This window comes from Aquarana catesbeiana, linkage group LG03, assembly GCF_042186555.1.
Source record: "Aquarana catesbeiana isolate 2022-GZ linkage group LG03, ASM4218655v1, whole genome shotgun sequence".
NCBI lineage: Eukaryota > Metazoa > Chordata > Amphibia > Anura > Ranidae > Aquarana > Aquarana catesbeiana.
The window spans coordinates 656,348,219-656,356,239 of record NC_133326.1 but is presented as its reverse complement, the minus strand read 5'-3'; positions in this window follow the sequence as shown (position 1 = coordinate 656,356,239).

Genomic DNA, 8,021 nt, shown 5'->3' with positions numbered 1-8,021 from the left:
CAAGGGTGTTTTATCAGGTTAAGGTCAGGACTCTGTGCAGGCCAGTCAAGTTCCTTTGCTACAAATTCGCTCATCCTTTTCTTTATGGACCGAGCTTTGTGCCCACTGTTTGCAGCTCTGTTATAGCTGCAAAGGGTGGGCCAACTCAATATTGAACCCTACGGACTATGACTAGGATGTCATTTAAAGTTCATGTGTGTGTGTAAAGGCAGGTGTCCCAATACTTTTGGTAATATAATGTATACTGTATGTGCCCCTTGTCTGCCAGCTTCTTCCGTGGTCTAAAGCTGGCCATACAGAACACATTTTGGGCAATTGCTTCTGAATCAGATAAAACCTGAGCTTTGTGCACCTTTCGGCCCAACAAAAGTGGATTCTTTTACATTTTCCTTGACAAACCTCTCTGAATGCCATATACTTTCCTTACCAGCATTCCCTGGCTTCATGTGATTACTCGCTTCACCCCTCCATGGCTTCAATAAATCAAAGATGCCGAATAGCTTTCCATTGACATCTCCATTTAATCTCATGTTGCACAGTAACACAACCAAAACCTCCTCCATGGTGGATCCGATATAATACTGCAAAGGTGCATGTGCAGTCGCTGAAACCTGGGATTGAACCAGGGACCTTTAGACGCTCTCCCCGCTGAGCTATTTTAGCTTCTAATGCACCTTGGGGGGGCACACTGAGGTAAGGGGAGCACACTGATAAAAGGAGGGGGAGCACACTGATAAAAGGAGGGGGAGCACACTGATAAAAGGAGGGGGAGCACACTGAGGTAGGGGGAGCACACGAATATAAGAGAAGCACACTGTCAGGAGCAGGGGCGGACTGACCCATCACGCACTCGGGCACTGCCGAGGGCCCGGAGCCAGCAGGGGGCCCCATGAGAGGCTCCTGGAGATGAAGCTAATGCCGGAAGATATTCCGGCACTGTGCTTTACTCAGTGGAGTATCCTCAACCCAGTGAGTATTCCTGTTGGCTGCACCTGCGTCTGCTTTCTACCTGCCTTTCTCCGGCTCTCCGGCTCTGCTGCTCCGCTCTTCTCTTCCCCCCTGCTCAATGATCTCCTTATCACTCAGTCGCTGACTCGCTGTACAAACGCTTACATAGCGGAGGAACATAGTTGCAGAGCCGCTCTCAGCTCCGCCCCTCCGGCTCTCACGCTTCCTTGCTCCCAAGTCCCACTGGTAATGGTAAGGCAATCCACATGGAGGTCTTAAAGAAGGCAGGCAGGGGGTGCTGATATAAGGGGAGATGGGTGGACTCTGATCTCTGACAGTCTCCAAGGAAGAGGACAGTGATATAAGGGGACTGTGAGCCGTAGGGGGCCTCTAAGGAGGGGGACTGACTGCTAATTGGTGACCAACCATTAGATCAGCAGTCAGAAGCACCCCCTTCCTTACAGACCCCTCAATAGATCAGTCTCCTCATATCAGCTCCAGTGGCGGACTGACCATTCAGGGGGTGGAACTTGGAAAGCGTGAGCAGATGCTAGGTGACTGGCTAAGTTACTAATGACAACCTAGACTTCACCAACCCCCGAGCCTCCCGGGAGGGCAGAACAATGTGATTCCCACCACCTGTAACCCTAATGATCAGTCATGAGCAAGCTAAGCCAAGACTCAGTGATCAGCTTCATGATCAGGAAGGGGGGGGCAGGGTGCCAAAGCAGCAGCTGGTGGAGCATCTTGGGCCCTTGCTGACCAAGCCCCTCCCTAGTGAGGCCCACAACGAATGCAACAAGAAATGTAAGGGTGCAAGTAGGGCGGCTAAGATAGAACACGAAAGACACATAGCGAAGGAGAGAAAAAAAAATCCCAAGAAATTCTTTAAGTATATAAACAGTAAAAAAGGGAGGACAGATCATACTGGCCCATATTGGACCATATTGGCACCATAAAGAATGAGGAAGGAAATCTGGTTATAAAGGATGGGGAGATGGTGAAGGTATTGAATGTATTCTTCTCCTCAGTCTTCACGAAGGAATCAGGGGGCTTCAGTAACCAAAACTGTAGTGTTTATCCTCATGACACATCACAGGAAGCACCCTCATGGCTAACAGAGGACAGAATTAGAGATAGACTTGGAAAACTTAACATTAAAAAGTCACCGGGACCAGATGGCTTGCACCCGAGGGTCCTTAGGGAACTCAGTCAAGTAATTGCCTGACCATTGTTCTTAATTTTTACTGACAGTCTACTAACAGGAATGGTACCAGCTGATTGGAGAAAAGCCAAATGTTGCACCAATATTTAAAAAGGGGCCAAAATTCATCACTGGGAATTACAGACCAGTTAGCCTAACATCAATAGTATGCAAGCTCCTGGAGGGGATGATAAGGGACTAATATACAAGATTTTAGTAATGAAAACGGTATCATTAGCAGTAATCAGCATGGATTCATGAAAAATCGTTCTTGCCAAACCAATCTATTAACCTTCTATGAGGAGGTGAGCTGCCATCTAGATAAAGGAAGGCCCAAAGATGTAGTGAATCTGGATTTTGCAAAAGCATTTGACATAGTCCCCCATAAATGTTTGCTGTACAAAGTAAGGTCAGTTGGCTTGGACCATAGGGTGGGATTGAAAACTTGCTACAAGGGTGAGTTCAGAGGAGTACTGGGGAGTACTCGGAATGGTCATGGGTGGGTAGTGGGGTCCCCCAGGGTTCTGTGCTGGGACCAATCCTATTTAATTTGTTCATAAACGACCTGGAGGATGGGGTAAACAGTTCAATCTCTGTATTTTCAGACGATACTAAGCTAAGCAGGGCAATAACTTCTCCGCAGGATGTGGAAACCTTGCAAGAAGATCTGAACAAATTAATGAGGTGGGCAACTACATTGCAAATGAGGTTTATTGTGGAAAAATCTTAAATAATGCATTTGGGTGACAACAAAGCTAATAAAAGGGACTGGAGAATCTCAGCGGCCAACGTATACCTATGGCGATTTGCCCAGGCGAGCCAACCTGCCACAGTATAACTGCAGGCTGCAGCAGCTGGTCATCTAGTGGTTAAAAAAAGGGCCAAGATATATCCCGGGGAACTACAGACCAGTTAGCCTAACATCAATAGTTTGTAAGCTCACGGAGGGGATGATTTTAGTAATAAAAACTGTATTATTATTAGCAGTAATCAGCATGGATTCATGCAGAATCGTTCTTGCCAAACCAACCTATTAACCTTCTATGAGGAGGTGAGCTGCCATCTAGATAAAGGAAGGCCGTAGATGTGGTGTATCTGGATTTTGCAAAGGCATTCGATACAGTTCCCCATAAACATTTACTGTAAAAACTAAGATCTGTCGGCATGGACCATAGGGTGAGTACATAGATTTAAAACTGGATACGGGGGGCGAGTCTAGAGGGTGGTGATAAATGGGGAGTACTCGGAATGGTCTAGTGTAGAATGCGGGGTCCCCCAGGGTTCTGTCCTGAGACCAATACTATTTAATTTATTTATAAATGATCTGATAAACAGTTCAATCTCTGTATTTGCGGACGACACTAAGCTAAGCAGGGCAATAACTTCTACGCAGGATGTGGAAACCTTGCAAGAAGATCTTAACAAATTAACCACTTAAGCACTTAACCACTAATTAACCAAGTCTCTTTCTGAGATTTGTTGTTTACAAGTTAAAAACTTTTTTGCTAGAAAATTACTTAGACCCCCAAACATTATATGTTTTTTTTCTAACACCCTAGAGAATAAAATGGCGGTCATTGCAATACTTTCTGTCACACTGTATTTGCGCAGCGGTCTTACAAGCGCACTTTTTTTTTAGAAAAAATTCACATTTTGAATTAGAAAAATAAGACAACAGTAAAGTTAGCCCAATTTTTTTTTTATATTGTGAAAGATAATGTTACGCTGAGTAAATTGATACCCAACATGTCAGGCTTCAAAATCGCTCCCGCTAGTAGAATGGCGACAAACTTTTACCCTTAAAAATCTCCATAGGTGATGTTTAAAAAAATTCTACAGGTTGCATGTTTTGAGTTACAGAGGAGGTCTAGGGCTAGAATTATTGCTCTCGCTCTACCAATCATGGCGATACCGCACAAGTGAACACCGTTTTCATATGCTGGCGCTACTAACATATGCTTTCCCTCTGCAAGCAAGCTCGGCGGGACGGGTCGCGTTTAAAAATGTATTTTTTTTTTTTTTTTTTCTCTTTCTTATTTATTTTACCTTTTATTTTTACACTGTTCTTTGAAAAAAAAAAAAATGTGTCACTTTTATTCCTATAACAAGGAATGTAAACACCTCTTAAATATGAGATCTGGGGTCAAAAAGAGCTCAGATCTCATATTTACACTAAAATGCAATAAAAAAAAAAAAAAAAAAAATGGCCCCTTGAGAGCCTTCGCTTCCGCCCTGCAATGATATGGAGACAGCTGGGGGCCATCTTCCCCTCACTCGTCTCCATGTCAAGCCAGGAGAAGGATCCAACCATCTCGACCGCTACCGACGGCACCAGTAATTGGCGGAGGGCATCGGAGCGCGGCGGGAGGGGGGGGCCCTCTCCCGCCGTCGATAGAAGTGATCTTGCGGTGAATCCGCCGCAGAGACCACTATTATCGGAAACCGGTCCGCCGGCTGAAGAAGAGGATAATGGGGTTATAGATATAGATATCCCTCTTCAAAGTTAGGATGTATATCGGCATGCGGCGGTCCGGAAGTGGTTAATGGGGTGGGCAACTACATGGCAAATGAGGTTTAATGTAGAAAAATGTAAAACAATGCATTTGGGTAGCAGAAACATGAATGAAATAAATACACTGGGGGGAGAACCTCTGGGGGAATCTAGGATGGAAAAGGACCTGGGGGTCCTAGTAGATGATAGGCTCAGCAATGGCATACAATGCCAAGCTGCTGCTAACAAAGCAAACAAAATATTGGCATGCATTAAAAAGGGGATCAGCTCCAGAGATAAAACGATAATTGTCCCGCTCTACAAGACTCTGGTCCGGCCGCACCTGGAGTATGCTGTCCAGTTCTGGGCACCAGTCCTCAGGAAGGATGTACTGGAGCTGGCGAGAGTCCAGAGAAGGGCAACAAAGCTAATAAAAGGAGGATATTAGTTATGAGGAAAGGTTGCAAGCACTGAACTTATTCTCTTCGGAGAAGAGACTCTTTAGAGGGGATATGATTTCAATATACAAATACTGTACTGGTGACCCCACAATAGGGATAAAACTCTTCTGCGCAAGGGAATTTAAAAAGACGCGTCCACTCACTAAAATTAGAAGAAAAGTGGTTTAACCTTAAACTGCGTAGAGGGTTCTTTACTGTTAGAGCGGTAAGGATGTAGAATTCTCTTCCACAAGCAGTGGTTTCAGTGGGGAGCATCGATAATTAAAAAAAAAAATTACGATTAGATAGGCACCTTAACGATCACAACATACAGGCATATACAATGTAATGTAAACTTAAAACACACACACAGGTTGGACTTGATGGTCTTTTTTCAACCTCAGCAACTTTGTAACTAATCTATTCTTTTCAAATTCGAATTTTCTATTTTCTATTTTTTTTCTATTCTATTTGATCCTCTTTGGAAATATGAAAACAAATTGAAAACTATTCGAATTTGAAAAAACTGTTCAAAATTTATTCAAATCGTTTCGAGTTTTAATTTCATCCGATGGCTACAGCACGGTTGGATAATTCTGGGAGGGCCTACTATAATGTCCTCCCAGAATCGCGCACCCGGGATTGTCCGTGACCGTTGGATCTCCCAGACCGGCGTCACAGAAAGGGGTAAAGGGCCAATGACATCGGCCCTTTACCACGTGATCACTCCAATGACGGAGTGATCACTTGTAAACAAACTGGAGCATATCCGGTTTGGCTCCTCCCCTCTCCTCACGCCGATCGGTACAGTGTGTGAGGAGAGGAGGGAGCCGGTGAAGCAGCGATGTGGGCTGGATCTGAAGTGCCCACAGCACTGATCTGTGCCCATCCCTGGCTCATCCATCCATCCCTGGCTCATCCACCCACATTCATACTCAGCCATGCTCCATCCCTGGCTCATTCATGCTCCATCCCTGGCTCATCCATCCATCAATCCCTTGCTCATCCATCCACTTTCATGCTCAGCCAAGCTCCATCCTTGGCTCCTCCATCCTCATTCATGCTCCATCCCTGGCTCATCCATCCATCAATCCCTTGGTCAACCCTGGCTCATCCATCCACATCCATGCTCCATCCCTGGCTCATCCATCTACATCCATGCTCCATGCCTGGCTCATCCATCCTCATTCATGCTCCATCCCTGGCTCATCCATGCATCAATCCCTTGGTCATCCATCCACATTCATGCTCAGCCATGCTCCATCCCTGGCTCATCCATCCATCAATCCCTTGGTCAACCCTGGCTCATCTATCCACATCCATGCTCCATCCCTGGCTCATCCATCCACATCCATGCTCCATCCCTGGCTCATCCATCCACATCCATGCTCCATCCCTGGCTCATCCATCCTCATTCATGCTCCATCCCTAGCTCATCCATCCTCATTCATGCTCCATCCCTAGCTCATCCATCCTCATTCATGCTCCATCCCTGGCTCATCCATCCACATATATGCTCCATCCCTGGCTCATCCATCCCCATCCATGCCACATCAGTGATCATCCATGCCACATCCATGCTACATCAGTGATCACCCGTGCCACATTCATGCCACATCAGTGATCATCCGTGCCATATCCATGCCACACCAGTGATCATCCGTGCCACATAAGTGATCATCCGTGCCAAATCCAAGCCACATGCATGCCACATCAGTGCTCATCCATGCCACATCAGTAATCGTCTGTGCCACATCCATGCCACAGCAGTGCTCATTTGTGCCACATCCATGCCACGTCATTTCTCATCTGTGCCACCTCAGTTCTCATCCATGCCACATCAGTTCTCATCAGTGCCACATCTGTGCCCCATCAGTGCTCATCCGTGCCTCACAAAAGTGTAATAGGTAGTCAAATTAGATTTGAAATGTATGTCCCTAGAACACCTGATGGTGCTCCATGAATGTTGGGCCTATGTATGTGGTCAGGCTGTGGAAAAGTCTCACACATGTGGTATCGCCATACTCAGGAGGCGTAACAGAATGTAGTTTGGGGTGTCATTTTTGCTATGTACATGCTATGTGTTAGAAATATATAATATAAGAAATATAAGAAAATGCATTTTAATTTTCTTTCCACATTTTACAAAAATTTGTGGAAAAAAATGACATGTTTAAAAGACTCATTATGCCTCATAGATTATACGTTGGGGTGTTTACTTTCCAAAATTGGGTAATTTTTTGGCGTTTCCATTGTCCTGGTGCCCCAGGGCCTTCAAAAGTGTAAGAGGTAGTCAAGAAATTAAATGTGTAATTTATATCCCTAGAACGCTTGATGGTGCTCCCTGCATGTTGGGCCTCTGTATGTGGCCGGGTTGAGTAAAAGTCTCACACATGTGGTATTGCCATACTCAGGAGGAGTAGTAGGATGTGTTTTAGTGTGTAATTTGTGGTACGCATGTGCTGTGTGTGAGAAATAACTTATGACAATTTTGTGAAAAAAAAAAAAAAAAAAAAAATCTTCATTTTGAAAAAATGACAACTTCAAAAAACTCACCATGCCTCTTACTAAATACCTTAGACAGTCTACTTTCTAAAAAGGGGTCATTTGGTGTGTGTGGGGGGGCTTGTTAGGGTCTCAAGACATGAGATAGGCCGTCAGTACACCAAGCGTGATCGATTTTCAATGATTGGCACCATAGCTTGTAGACTCTATAACTTTCACAAAGACCGAATAATATACACTGATTTGGGTTATTTTTACCAAAGAAATGTAGCAGTATAAATTGTGGCCAAAATTTATGAAGAAAAATTACTAAATTTGCAAAATTTTATTACAGAAATGAAGAAAAATTCATTTTTTTAAAAATAATTTTCAGTCTTTTTTCATTTATAGCTCAAAAAATAAATAACCCAGTGGTGATTAAATACCACCAAAA